Below are 16,259 nucleotides of genomic sequence, written 5' to 3'. Positions count from 1 at the left end.
AGCAGGAGATGAGAGGGTGGAAAAAGAAAGATGCTGGCCTTTGCTGGGCCCCATGGTTCTGGCCATGACTAGGTCCCTCTCTGACTACAGCCCTTGTCAGGCAGAATCTCTTGCATAGTGCGAGCTCTCAGTGGACCCCAGAAATACTGTTTCTTCCACGCCCCCTCAGTCCCAGAAAACAGCTTCTCACGTTGCTGGTCCCTAGGTGCTTCAACACTCTTTCCTGGTCCCCTTCACTCTGCCCACAGCTCTGTAAACTGTCCTTTCACTAAACTCTCTTCAAGATATCTATTGAGTATGGTGAAAAGTGGGTAATAGGCAGAAATTGATGTAAAAATTCCTGCTTGTGCCTCGTTACGCATATTTCTTTGGATCCTACTCAAAACGATCTTTCAACACCATGGTAGCTTGATTAGTTGACATTATTGCATTGATATTTTACTAAAGAATATATTTATATTTTGTAATATGTAATTGAATCTAGATAAACCCCAAGGCCCCCATGTGACTCATTCTCAGCTGGGAGTTACATTCAAGGGAAACACAAATCTGACTTCATAAACTTTGGACTATATTGCAAATATTTGCTATAAATTATTTTAAATGGGTCATCTAGGAATTTTATATAGAGTACCAACCAGGAAGTTTTCCAGAAATTATCTTTAGACCCCAGTTCTTATCCTCCAAATTCCCCACCCAGTATAACTGCTCAACTTTTTCCTGTCCACTCAGTTTTGAGGTTGCTTCACTGCAGCTCTGCTATTTACTTCCTCCATTTGCCTCTGAGCCCTTTCCCAGGCTAACTGGGCCAGGTGTGACCACCCAGACTGACTTGCTCCCTGGCAACTTGGCTGGAGAACTCACCGTGTAACCCCATGTCACCAGATCCTCCCTCAATCCCCTGAGAAGGAAGCATGAAACCTTCTGGGAATTCTTCTGCCTTTTTTTTTGTTGTTAATAAATTTCATGGAAAATTTCTGATGAATAAAATTCTTCCTTTTGAGGAACATGTTATAGCCTCAGGTACCCTCACCTAAGGGGAAAGCCTTGCCTTTTGAACCTTGAGTCTGTAGCCTAAACAATAGAGTCACCTGAATACAAACACACTATACCCAGCGGGAAATGAATTATCTCCTTTAGGGAGAGGACCCCATTGCTGGAGACAGAGCGAAAGTCCCACCAATGGAAAACCACATTGACTAATGGCATCATACTCAATATTTATTTATATTTTAAAGAATAGTTTGCCCACTAAGGAAAAAATTAAGATGTTTTCTTTTCCGTTCTAGAAGGAAAGAAGCAAATGTAAATATTTTTTGAAGGGGTGCAAAGCATCTCACTAAATCAAGAAATATGATAAATCTGGGGCCAAATCTATGAAAAAAAAGCCAAAAAAAAAATCAAAATCATTTAGGTCTCTTTCTATAAGAAATCCAGACTGCAAGTCATTAAGTCTATACATTTACCTCAGTAATTCAGTTCTGTTGCACAGAATCTGGAATAATTATATGAAATTACAGGATAGACTCTAGCCAAGAATAATCTCATCATTTTTCAATGTCACTGCCATCGCACAAAAGGAAAGAAAAACTAAAGGAAATCTATGAATTGCGTATACTTCTTCTCAAGTTTTAAGCCCCCCTTCTAACTAGTATAAGATGCTCTAACACTGCTTGGCAAAAACAAGCCCAACAACCAAGACAGTGGAGGCACAGATAAGAACAGGAGGCCACAGGTGCCAAGCATTTGGGAAACCAGCCTGCCCTGGGAACCACTCACACAGGACTGACTGAAAAGGAAAACTGCTCCTTTTTTCTTCTGAGTCAACATAAAATTCTGGCACATCATCCTTTGGCTATTCAATGACAGTTAAAGAGTATGTCTGAAAAAAGATGGGCAATCAATGTAGAGCTCTCTACTACTGTTTTAGTCCATTCAGGTCACTATACAAAATACCACAGATTGGGTAGCTTATAAACAGCAGAAATTTATCAAAGACTTCTCATTATATCCTCACATGGCAAAAAGGGCCAGGGAGCCCTAGCCTCTGTGGGGTCTCCCAAAAGCCTCACCTTCTAACACCATCACATTGGGCATTAGGATTCTAACATGTGAATTTAAGGGGAACATAAATATTCAGACCACAGTAACTACTGTAATCCTGAATGATTCACAGAGAATTCACTTTATGAGCAAGTAGCTGGACCAAGAGGTCACCCCCAACGACTCACTGTGCTAAGTAAGAATCTCGGGTAAATACAACAAAACACAGAGAAAGCCATCCATGGCCCACATCTTCCATGTCTATAAATACTTCTCATGTAGGAGAACCCTATAAATGGGAAAACCTTGCCTCTTACAATTTCCTAGGGTGTTGACAGAGGTGCACAGGTGTACAGAGTAATACTAGAAGTGATGCGATAGGAAAGAATAAGAGCTCTTATCAGACTAAGGGAGGGGTCTCCACCACAGGTGACACTCACCTTCCCCCTGGGAAATCCAGGAGAGTATTGAGGTAGAGCAAGGCTGAGGTGTCCTTCTGAATGGGCCTTTGAATGGTTCCCCAGCCAGAACCTCATATGGGCAGGAAAGTCCACTAGGAGGGAAAGTAAGATGAGAGCTTAAGAGCCTGGTCTCTGACCTCAGAAAATCTCAGATTTGAATCCCAGCTCCCTCACTTACATTTCTTCCTTACTCTCCCTAGCCTCAGTTGTCTCATGGGGTTTCAAAATGCAGTTGGTGTGAGGATTAAATGACATAACTTGCAGAACGTGCTTTAGCACAGTGCCTGGCATATAATAAGTACTCAGTAGGATGGTGGCTTCGGCATCATTACCCATACATTCCCTTATACTTTTCTCTCTACCTTTTTATGTTTGAAAGTTACTCTCTGGAAAACTTTCTTAGGCTCTGAAAGAGTTGCACTGGAAGAATCCTGCCTTTTCCTTTCCGGAGCTACTTTACTATTGATGTTGGCTACGGAAGCAATGATTTGACACCCTCCCCAACTTTCTCCTCCAAAGCACCTCCCCTTATGCCTCACATGATGAGCCAGAGTCAGACCCAGCTGGAAAACTAGGTAAAATGTAAAAATCCATGAAGTCAGCTGTTCTCAATTATAAACATAATACAGTAATCATACCCACAAACTTCTCTGTAGGAAGCAATGAACTGAAGGAGAAAATTGCATGTAAATATATTACAACATGCAACAATAAGAATGAACCGTTATATACTACTTCTATTTAAAAAAAAAAAAAAAAAGGCAAGGGGAGGGGATATGGGAATTGTGGCACAAGTGAACTAACCTTAACTGGAATGGAATTCTGAGATGCCAGTGCATGGCTTGTTTGGAAAACTGAGCACCGTTCTGCAAATCAGAACCAGCTGGAAGATTCTATCTAAAACAGATTTGGCCATGGAAAGGGAAAACTTTTAAACTGCCTTAAACTGGCTTTGTCAGCCTGGCCTTGGACTAGCAGAAGACACAGGATGGATGCTTCAGTTTCAGCCTTTTCTTAATTTTTATTTTTCTGACTGGATTAACTTTTCAGGGACCTAGGAACCGGAATCAGCACAAAATATAAAGCCTGTTGTCCTAGGTAACCCCCACCCCTTTACAGATAGTCTGACACTAACGGGAAGTGGTATCACTCCGTAGGAGCTCAGCTTTGGCGTCAGGCTAATGTGGGACACTAAGCCCTGGCTCTACCATGTGGCCTTGGTCGGCTTATTTCACTTTTCTTTTTCTAGACTTCCTCATCTCTAAACACAGTGATGCTGTGAGAATTAAATGATTTAATGCCCATAAAATAGTTCTTGGCACCTAGTAAGCTATTATGATGTCAATTCCCTGCTCTTATTGGTCTTATTATTCCAAAGTGGGTTTTTTTAATTATTCATAAGGAACAATTAAAAAACACAATGTTTGAGAGCAGGCCTCAACCAAAACTTCAGATCCTTGAATCTGAACATTGTCTCTTCATGCTAAGGGGCACCAGCTTCTAATTAATGATGCTCCAAATGCTTCCACAAATCCAGTATTTGCACTACAAAGGCCAAAAGAGGGCTGAGGTCAGTGGTTCTCAGGGAATAAAAAGTTTCCTCCCTGTGTTCTCAAGAGTGCTGGCCAAGCTTGTTTCAGAGAATTCTCCTCACCCTCGAACTTGGAGCAGTTTTCAGACACTGTTCTGTTCTAAAGCATCAGGATGTGTTTCTCTCCATACCATAATGCAAACAGTAAAAATTTATTCACAGCCAAATTACAATCAGAAGCATCTAGTAGAAATGCAAGGATGTTTTCACAGCCCAAATGCTTCATTTTCACTTTATTTTTGATGTAAAATTATCAGCGCTCTTGGGATTTATAGACGCAGTCAGCAAAATGTGTTATAAACACCTTCTTCAAAGAGGCCCCAGAGAGCCTGACTACAAAATTTCTCACTCTTATAATCCTCTCTATGCCAGTTCTGAATAATCTTGGAGGCACTCTGACAGAAATTATTTTCCATCCTCCTGGAAGCTCAGATGGTGGGCTACCATGAAGAGGTGCTTAGAATGTTTCACACAGAGTCTATTATAAGGCTCTGTATACATGCAACAACTATTCGATAAGCTTATATAAGGCACTGGGGGTAGTGGGGAGGATACAAAATGACCAAAACATGGCCCTTGCTTTCAAGAAACTTGCACCCCCAGTGTGAAAGAAATAGTCATCTCTTCCTATACAACCATTTTTTAAAAAAAAAAAATTTTTATTTATTTGTCAGAGAGAGAGAGCACAAGCAGGGGGAGTGGCAGGCAGAGGGAGAAGCAGGTTTCCCACTGAGCAAGGGGCCTGATGAGGGACTCGATCCCAGGACCCTGAGGACCAACTGAGCTACCCAGGCATCCCCTGTACAATCATTTTTTAAAACTCACTAAATGTGCAAGGTTTGCTTCACTCTTATTCTCCCACAAGCATCCCTAAATCTTATCTTATCTGCATATGAACTCTTCTTCCCTTGGCCATCATCTGTGGTCTTTGGTCTCAGTACTCTCTACCCTGTATCAAAGACACTACTTCTTACTCCCTTATTGTTCAGGCTTTGCCAAGATTCTGGAACTGTCTGGGTGTTATGAGTGTGCTGGAGGTAAGGGGGGGAGTTTGTAGGTGTGTGTGTGGGGGGGTGTTTGCACATGTTGGGGGTGGGGTGTTTGTTGAGGGATGGGTATACCAGTGAACTCTCTTCCAGAGAGTTCTTTATTCCCTCTGAGGCCAGAGTTATCTCCAGTCTCAGGCTTGAGACATGCTAGGAAATAAGGAGAGCAAACAGGTCAGCTCAGACTCCTCACCTAACCCACATATCTACCTCGAGACTCTTAGTTTCCAAGGTGTTCTAGGAGATTTTTCTAGCTATCATCTGGCTTCATAATATGTGGGCATTTGAGAAAAGCTAATGAGGATATTACCAGGTACCTCTCAACTCTGTTAGGATCCCCTTCTGGAGGCTAGGAGTCCTGGTCTCATCTACCTGTTGCCTTGGGAAAGATGCAAGTGGGCTGAGATAAGGATGGGAAGGAGGGGAAGGAAGCAGGAGGGATTATGCTTTTGGCATGGGGTCCTCTGGGTCTCTGAGCTGACTCTAACCAAGAGAAAATGCACAGGTATGGTGGGAAAGAGAGAGAAGCAGCAACCACAGCAATTCCAGAGTTGGATCTTAGGCTGTGATCTCTCTTTGCCAAGCAGAGACATGCTCTGATCACCGAGTCCTGCCTACTACTTCAGCCTACACTGATATTTGAGCACAAATATTATGCTCAAACGAACCAACCCAATCACCCACGCTGCATGCTGCCCTAACTGGTGGTGCTTACCTAACAAGATATATCCTTTTCAGTTTGTTTCTCAGAGTCCATAACCATGAGAGACTATGGACTCTGAGAAACAAACTGAGGGCTCTAGAGGGGAGGGGGTAGGGGGATGGCTTAGCCTGGTGATGGGTATTAAAGAGGGCATGTACTGAATGGAGCACTGGGTGTTATACGCAAACAATGAATCATGGAACACTACATCAAAAACTAATGATGTAGGGGCACTTGGGTGGCTCAGTCATTAAGCGTCTGCCTTCGGCTCAGGTCAGGATCCCAGGATCCTGGGATTGAGCCCCGCAACAGGCTCCCTGTTCAGCGGGGAGCCTGCTTCTCCCTCTCCCACTCCCCCTGCTTGTGTTCCCTCTCTCGCTGTCTCTTTCTGTTAAATAAATAAATAAAATCTAAAAAAAAAAACCTAATGATGTAATGTATGGTGATTAACATAATAAAATTTAAAAATTAATTAATTAATTTAAAAAAAGATATATCCTTTTCCTCTCATAGGAATTCATGAGCCAATGAGAATCCACAAAAATCCAGAAACTATAGTCAAAACCAGGGATCCTTTAGGTAAGGAGGTTACTGCAATTGTTCCTTCAGCTAGAATAGTGGTGGAAGAGATAGACAATCTATAGATACCTTTTGGAGGTCGGACAACAGGGCTTGCAATTGGATTGAATGTGAGGAATAACATCCAGAAAGCATCAAGAATGTCTCTCTCAGGTTTTGCAGTTTGGCAACTGGGTGGGTGACATAGCCATTGACTAAGGTAGAGAAGAATGAGGAAAGACCAGTTAAGATAATGAATTTGAGAAATCTACTAGGTATTCAAGTGGTCATGTCAAGATGGTGGTTGGATATATGATCTCCAAGGAGAGGACTCCTCCCTAAATCTGTCTTCCAAATTACTGCTCAAACTAGATGGTAGTGAGGCCCACCAGGAACTGAGGATCATGGAGTACCCTGAGAAGAGGAGCCATAATGAAATATCAGCACATCCACAGTGAAACACCTGAGGCTAGAACTACACTTCATTTCACTTTTATTCATTATTTTAATACATATTTACTATATGCCAGGACCATTCTAGGTCCCAGGGGAAAGATGTTGAATAAAACATACATAGGTCCTGCCCTCATGGAACTTAGACCTAATGGGAGAAAAAAGATAAAAAGTTGGTATTTAAATAAATGATAAAACAGAGCATACATTCTGAAGTCAAACAGACCTAGAATCAAATCCTAATTCAGCTGCTCATTAGCTGTGAAATCTTGACAGATTTCTTAACCTTTCTGTGCATTTGCTTCATCATCTATAAACTGGGGATAACAATTCCTACTTCACAGCTGTGAGAACTGGATGAAATAATCAGTCACGTACAGTACTTAGCACAGTGGCACAGTGTCTGATGCATCATAAGCACTTGATAGATGTTAACCAATATCACAGGTGCTATGGAAATCATGGGAAGTTTCTGTTTCTAGAAAGAGCATTTGTGAGGGCCTGAGCAGGAAGGAGCTGGGCAGCTCTAGGAACGAGCTACGGTAGAAAGGTCAGATTGTACTTGAAGCACAATGGAAAGCCTAGCAAATGGGACTGTCTCGTGTGTCCCTCCAGTCCCCACTCACCATCTTCACCTAGACTTTTATATACTAAGTCTACTCCCTCCCATGCCCAACACATGCAGGGACAAGCCTTTCTTCCAGACAATTCCTTTCCAATCTGTGAAAACTCTGCACTTTAAGGAGTGATGACAGGATGGGAAGGAAGCTAAAACAGGAGGTGAAAGCATTTGCTTTGTTAAATGGACCGTTGTCTTTTCATCATTCTTTCTCAATGTGGACCATTTTGGGGGGCAGGGTGAAGTGGATTTGTCTTGAATAATACCAGCATGGGCTAGAAGATTTCAAGAGCATCCTTGCTGTGCAGAAGACTTTCTCTCAGGCCTCCACAGACATTGTTTTCCTAGTTCTACAGCTTGGGGGAGAGCAGGGCTGCCCTGCCCTACAACAGCAGGCCCCGGGCTCCTGATACTAATGGCAAAACTTCTGGGACTCTCCTTTCAGCACTGCCTCAAGGACTCAGTGCTGTGAGATCATCCATCAGCCCTCTTCCCTTCCCCTCTTCTCCTCTGACTTCAGGGACAGCTCAGCCAGGCAGCCTCTAACCCAAGCCCTGGACAAAATCGAGAAGTCACAGGTGTTTGAATGAGAGCTGGCTGTGAAGGATTAGCAGTGGGTGATTGAAGGCTCAGGTCTGGCTTAAGTGAGTCGAGCCGCAGGGATCGATAGAGCGGTGCTGGCCTCTGCTCTGCAGCCAGCTTGGTGCCATTTCTTTTTCTCCCCGTCCCCAATCATTTTTGAGGTATAACTGACAAAATTGAAAGTATGCAATTTGATGATTTGATAGACATTGTGAAAGGACTCCCATCAATTACTTAATTAACACATCCATCACTTCACATATTTACCTTTTTTTTCTTTTAGTGAGAACATTTAAGTTCTATTCTCTTAGCATATTTCAATAATACAATGCAGTATTATCAACCATAGTCACCATGTTACCTACTCTACACGCCTACCTAGGTAACTGAGCACAGCCAGAAAAAACTATGCAACCACACTGGTGGATCTCTCTTCAAATGCTCAAATAGGACCTTGGCTCTGCCTCAAATTTACTGTTTTCTTTATCAGTTGACTCTGACACCATGTTATACATTAGTTTCTCAGACCTTACTCGTCTTATAACTGAAAGCGTGTAGCCCTTTACCAACCTCTCCCTATTTCCCCCACCATCCAGTCGCTGGGCACCGCTTTGTATGAGTCTGGCAAATGATAGCATTTTCTTTTTTAAGGCTGAATGATATTCCATTGTATATACATCTACCACAATGTCTTCGTCCACTCATCCATAGATGGACACTTAGGTTGTTTCCATACCTTGGCAATTGTAAATAATGCTGCAATGAACATGGGAGTGTAGCTATCTCTTCAAGATAACGATTTTGTTTCCTTTGGACATAAACCTAGAAGTGGGATTGCCAGACTATATGGTACTTCTATTTTTAATTCCTTAAGAAAGCACCAGACTGTTTTCCATAGTGGTTATATCTCAATCCCATTTCTCACTCTTGGAAAAGTGCACAATTTGGAAGAGGGCCGGGGTTCAGGAAAGAAAACGTGAACAGCACAAATACAAGAAGCATCTGACATGGTAAGAAAATGTATAATTCCAAGCCATGCAAGGAAACCTGCACAAGAGTTTAGCTGGCTGGGGCACGTAGCGAGAAAAAAAATGTAAGGACAGTTGGCAGAATCAGTGCAACACCTTTATGATTTTGGAGTTTTAACCCCAGGACAATAACAGAAGGCTGTTTCTGTGATTCCAATTTTGCATTACTAACTGTTGGACACTGTCAAGACACTGTAAATGTGAAAGAAAATTTTTGCAAGATCATCATTGTTAAAAGAAAATTCCAGTTAATTGGGAAGAAAAAATATGTACTGTCAGGATGACAGAAGAGTCATTTCCAAATCATGTACCTCTGATTCTCAGTTCATAGGATAGGGTTATCATTGCTGCTTTAAACATAAAATCTTATTTGTAACAAACATTTTCAAAGGGCTTTCAAAAGAAAGGAAGGATTTCTTGTCATTCCTAAGTCTATTACTAAAAAAATACAAGAGTGAATCTCTGTTGCAACAATATAAATAAATATCCACTTTATTTATTCTTCAAGTTTCCTGGGAACTATAGGATCCACACACAAGGAAAACAAATTAATGGGGGAATTTGATGACAGAGGTCGCAGCATTTAGACTCCTTCTGTGTATATAGCTGAGGAATGTTCCAGGCGTAGCTGAAGGGCTCCCGCTACTTGAGGAACCAAAATCTTGGCTGAACTGAAAAAGGGAAGGACTGGATTCTGGGGTGGAGTGTGGAGATCATGGTAAGACAGCCCCGTATTAGACCCCTTCGGCCATCGGGGGACAAGAACTATCCTATAACCACACCCTCTCTGGGCTCGTATCACCCGTGTCCTAGTGAGAGAGAATGCTGGGGCACCTGAGTGTGGCAAGATACAGTGTCACATGGGAGGGTCTTTTTGATAAAATGACGGTACTATTTTTATCCTCTTCACTTTGGACAAGTTTCAGAGACTTCAAGGGGGTGTGCTTTGTTGCTTAATGTAGACAAACAATTCCTAGTAGTTAATCGTTTATTTGGACTCCATGGGCAATTGGTCACCGTCTCCTTCTGCTATCACCTGAAAAAACTCCAATGTTTTGCCTACTCTACATACCTACCTAGGTAACTGAACATGGCCAGAAGAAGGTATGCAACCACACTGATGGATCTCTCTTCAAATTCTCAAATAAGACCTTGGCTCTGCATCAAATTTACTGTTTTCTTTGTCAGTTGACTCTGCCACTCTTCTAATAAACTATTTCACTTCTTCTCACCTTTCTTCAAATCTCCAGCACAGCACTCTGCATCCACTTGCTTAGCCCCTCACCTTGCCTCTCAGTTCACCAGGATAAAAGAAACAATCAAAAGAAAACTTGCACATGCTCCCACAACTTAGTCAACCATCTTACCTGCATCTGTGCTCACAGACTGCCTTCTCCCTTATTGATAAGTGAGTTACCCATGCCCTAGCAAAGGCCAGACCTACTCTTGCACAGAATCTCACTGCCTCCCACTGCTCAAGAACATAGCTCCTACAGTTCTATCATCTCCCTCCTGCTTCATCAATTTTTTTTCTGCTCTACTGGATCATCCTACTATCATATAAACACTGTGTTGTACCCACATCTTTTTGTAAAAAAGACTCTTTAGACCCCACACTTCTTCCTCTAGCTACATCTCTCTGTTCCCTTTTAAAGCAAAACTACCACAAAGACTTGCATGTACTTGTTATTTCTACTTCTCCTTCAGTTCTCTCTCTAATTCATCCCAATTTGCTTTCAATTCCACACTCCACCAAGATGGCTTAAGGTCTCCAATGACCTTCTATTGCCAAAAGCAATGCTCATTCCTAAGTCCTCATCTAACCTAATAACATCAGAAGTATTTGACTTAATTGATCCTTTCTTCCTAAAATACTTCCATCTTATTTCCAAAAAATCTTAGTTGGTCACTCTTTCTCAATCTCCTCTGGTCTCTAAACGTTGGGGGGCCTCAGACTTCATATCTTCTCTATCTACACTCACTCTGATTTTATTTAGTATCCTGGTTTGAAATATTCTCTATATGCTACATACTCCAAATGTACATCTCCAACCCCAATATCTTCCCTTTATGCCAAGCTCATATTTCCAACCACTTACTCAACATCTTATATGGCAAACCCAAACCTCTTTCAGTTGTCCCTGTCTCAGTAAATGACTTTTCTATTTTAACAAATGGCTAAAGCCAAAATCCTTGGAGTCATCCTCTCTTTCTCTCATATTCACATTCAATCCATCACCAAATTCTGTTAACCCTTCCTTGTAAATGTATTCAGGATTTGACCACTTCTCAGCACATTCATCATTACCTCTATATTAGAAGACATTATCATCCCTCCCCTTGACAACTGCAGTGGTCTCCTAACTTCTACCCTTCTCCTTACCCCCTACAGTGTATTCTCCACACAACAGTCAGATATTTTGCTAAATTAGAAGTCAGATCATGTCATTCATCTTCTTGGAACACTTTAATGCCTCCTTTCTCACTCAGAGTAAGACTCAAAGTTGTTTCATGGCCTATACAATCCCATGTGACCTGCCCCTAATACCTCCGACTCTCCTCTCCCTCCGTTATTCCATTCCATCCACATTGGCCTTCTTGCTGTTCCTTAAATATATCAAGCCTGCTTGTACTACTTTGAACTTGCTATCTTTTTGCCTTGAATACCCTTTCTTCAGGTAACCATGTGGTTCAGTCCATCACTTCCTCCAAATCTTTGCCCAAATATCACCTTCTCTGTATTAAATAACACCCACCCCCACCATTGCTCTATGTCCCTTTTTCTTGCTTTCCTCTCCTTTGTGGCTCACATCACCACCTGACTTGTACTGATCCACTCATGGAACATCTCTTTCCCCTCTTTAGATTGTAAGCACCATGAAAGGAGGCACTAGATCTGTTTCATTTATAGATATACCCCTACTACCTAAAGCAACATGTAGCACATAGTAGGCACTCTATTTAAGTGTTTGTTGAATCAATAAATTAATGGGGCCATTGGTATGAAATACTGAGAACTCCCCTCCATCAAGATGAAAAAGAGCATTATGCTGTTGTGGGTGGATGCTCTACCATTGTCATTTTCCATGAAAAATCAGGTAACTGTGTAGAATGTGGAGAAAGACAGCAGTTTTCAAGATGTCACAGAGCCCCTCTCCCCAACCTTTCCTGCCTTGAACCCAAAGAGAGAATTTAAAGGAGGCTGAGATTTCTGCAGTTCTTTGTGAAGATAACTGAGCCTGAAAAATACCACTTTGTTACTATGTTGGAGACCCTAAAGTACCTCCAGCTGGCAGCTTGGGAAGTACCTGTTACATTTATGGTGATAAATGGTTTATGTGTTTATACAGGTCAGTAAACAATTCCATAATAATGTTCTAAATGACCACAATTTCAGATACTCCACAAAGGGGATGGAGTCCATTAACAGGTTCAGTCATTCTGAGTCTCTCCAGAGGTGGTTCAGATTCCACAGGATGACTTGAGGTCAAAGGTTCTGTGGCTTCCGGGGTCAGAGTCTTTACCCAAAGGGTTACTTCTGCCTCCTTCTGGGATAGAGAAACCAGGATAATAATTCTGGCTGATGATGATATCTTAAGGGGGCTGTATACTACTCAAACCACATCCTAGGATTAAATCTACAAAACGACAGGAATTTGAGGGTGGGGGGGGGTGCCTCTGACTCATAAACTCTATGGAGTAAAGCTAAACTTAACACTCAAAGCACACTGAAACTCAAGGCACTAGTTCTATTTGAGAAAGAAAATCAATAGGAAAAGCTGGAACAGGTCCATTTCATCCTAAGTGACCTTAGTGAGAAGAGATAATAGATGCACTAAGTCACATTTATGGTCTAATAATCTAGTAATGATTAATCAACATTCTTCCAATATACTTAATGTGTTTAGTGGATTATAAAGCAAAAAAGAAGCCTTTTTTTATTTTAACAGACCTATCCCCTCCCTCTAGAAATGACAAATGTACTGCTAAGCAATGTTCAGTATATGAGGAACTTTTCTATTCTGGCAAAATCAAGCAAACATATATTTTCTTAATATATATATAATCCATTAATGCGCTATTAATCCATTCCCAAGTTCTCCAAAACTTTTTCTTCTTTTTTTTTTAAAGACTTCCACATGCAACCAAGCTACACAGTATATTTAACCTAGTTGCTTAAGAGCGATTCCCTTCCTGTGTTTGTTCTTTCTGCACGTGTTTGCTCAGGGTAGTGCATACGGTGGTGAACGACTGAGGTACTCATTTCCTGAGCTGCTCAAAGTATTTTGGGTGCTGCAGGCTCATAGCTAAATTCCTCTCCCAGAATTGCTCTAAGCACCACCTAAGGTTATGCCCCTTCCCGGGGCAGCTTATAGGGAATGACTGGTAGGCACTGGGGGATGGAGGCCTAACCCCCTGCCTCAATAAGGAACAGATCTAAAGAACAATCACAGAGCTCCTCATGGACCAGCTGAGGCTTCTGAAGTAAATGTACTTAGCTCAACTGCCTTCTGCCCAACTGTGCTCCTCTCTTCTTCCCAGTATTGTTCTCAGCATCAGCTACCCAGGGAACCCCACCTAAGGGATCCTCGGCTAACTTCTAGGAGTACCAGGTGAGTAAAACACGGTCCTGCCCCTGTCTCAAGTCACTCACAGGCTGAAACACAAAAACAACACAAACAGAAGTTGCAGTGAGCACCAGCACTTGTTCTAGAAGATTCCACAGGCGCAGTGATGCTTGGACTCACTTCACCAGAGGAGTTCCACTGATGGAAAAGATGACAAGGTTAGCAACTACTGTTGTCAGGTGCAACGGCATTTGCCAAGTCAGGGAGGTATGAAGGAGCCTGGCTTGCTTCAAGTAACAGTAAATCTGTCTGTGGCTGAAGCACAGCATGAGGCAAGAGGTGAGATAGAAAGTGTCTGAACTAAAGCTCAGGAAGCAGGAGAAGTGCTGTTACTAAGGAATGATACAGAACTTAAAAGCTTGGACTCTGGTGTCAGACTGCCTGGGTTTGAATACTGAATCCATAGCTCATCAGCTGTGTGATCACAGGTGAATCACTTAACTTCCCTAAGTCTCAGTTTCCACATCTAAGAATGAATATAAAACTATGACCTACTTTGTGGGGTGCCTGGGTGGCTCAGTCGTTAAGCGCCAGACTCTTGGTTTCAGCTCAGGTCACGATCTCAGGGTCTTGAGATCGAGCCCTGTGTCAGGTTCTGCACTCAGCGGGGAGTGTGCTTGGGATTCTCTCTCCTCTGTCCCTCCCCCCGCTTCTCTCTCTCTCTAAAATAAATAAATAAATCTTTAAAAAAAAAAAAAAACAAAAACCACAACAACAAAAACTATGACCTACCTCGTAGATATTGCTGTGCAAATTAAATAAGATAATGCACATAAACTGCTTGGTACCGAACTGGGCTCAGAGTGGGCATTCCCAAAAAAATTGTTAGTTGTTAGGGGCTTTCTCTTACAGGTGATGGGGAATTATTAAGTAATCAGAAACAGACCTGTACTTTTAGAAAAGAGCTCTGATGAGGTATCTCCTTTCCAGAGAAAGGTTAACACTGGAGAGAGAAATTTACGTATATGTGAGACTTAAAGCCAGGAGCCTGGGATTGAAGCATAGGCAGTGCATACAGAGTAAGAAAGGGGTCTGTTTAAGGGCAGCGTGGGCAGCAGCAGCAAGAGAAAGAGGACAGAAAATCAGAACAGGCTGCTGGGAAAGCCAAAGATGATGGCGAGGAGGACTGGCATTCCATTCTGAATATTTCACACGATGAATTCAAGGAAAAGCTCCAAGTGTTGCCGCAAAACATGCAATGCAAACATCCCCAAAAACTGACATGCTTGCTGACCTCATTCATTCGAAGACAACATTCCCAAGATTCTGCTTATCAAACCCTGTTCCTAAAGCGCACCCCTTATTCACTTCCTCAGATACACGTCCTGCCCAAAGAAGCGTTATAATGGGTATTCTCATACCAGGTGAGTATTAATGAATAGTAATCATAATAATTTGAAAAAAATACATTTAACTAAATCGCAGGATAATTTAAGGCAAGTACTATATGTTCCAATCTACTTCTAGAAAATGAAAATTAAAGTTGAAAGCCCAGCCAGGGATACTGATCATTCAAATCTCAGCATTTAGAACAACTATACATATATATATAAGTTAGACTTAAAACTATATAAGTTAAACCTTTAGCTATACAGCTAAACAACTATGTAAGTTACATCTTTAATATATATAAAAGTTTATATATATTAAAATTAAGCCTTTATTAAAACCATAATGAGATTATTGCCATACATCTAGCACAAGGGCTAAAATCAAAAAGAATGACAACACCAAATGTTGACAAGGATGTGGGGCAACCAGAACTCTCATATATTGTTGGTAGAGTGTGAAACATTAAAATTACTTTGGAAAAAGTATCTGCCAATTTCTTATAAAATTAAGTCTACACATTTTCTATAAGCTAGTCATTCCATTTCTAGATATTTACATAAGAGAAATGAAAACATATGTCCACAACATGACTTGAACAAGAATATTCATAACAAATTTTTTTTATACTGTCTGACAACTGGAAATAGCCCAGGCCCAAAAAATTGGAGGAGAATGGAAGAACACACTATGGAATATTCATGCAATGAAATCCTATCCAGTAAAAGAAGGAACAAACTACTGAAACAGACAACATAGAAAAATCTCAAAAACATGCTGAATGAAAGAGACTTTACACAAAGGAAGCATAGTGCATGAGTCTATTTATATGAAGTTCTAGAACAGGTAAACCTAATCTATGGGAGAAATAATCAGAGCAGTAGTTGCTTCTGAGGGAGTAGAGGTGGGTATTGACTGAGCAGGGACAGGAGGGAACTTTCTAGGTGATGCCAATGTTTTATACCTTGATAGGGGTTTGGGTTACATAGATGTATGCATTTGTTGACTCATAAACAAACACTAATGATATATGCATTTCACTTTATGTAAGTTTTATGTTAAAAGAAAAAAATGCTTTACACCCCCAACATAGAAGCACCTATACACAAAGTGAATATTAAAAAAGAAAAAGAAAATAAAAACTGCAAACAAATATTGAAGTCTAGTTACTGGTATACATAACAAAGTAATTAGGGGGTAGGGTACAGATGTCTGCAA

The sequence above is a fragment of the Leptonychotes weddellii genome, chromosome 9 (assembly GCF_054177405.1).
Source record: "Leptonychotes weddellii isolate Sample4059 chromosome 9, ASM5417740v2, whole genome shotgun sequence".
Lineage (NCBI taxonomy): Eukaryota > Metazoa > Chordata > Mammalia > Carnivora > Phocidae > Leptonychotes > Leptonychotes weddellii.
The sequence above is the reverse complement of the archived record's forward strand: the minus strand, read 5'-3'. Positions refer to the sequence as shown.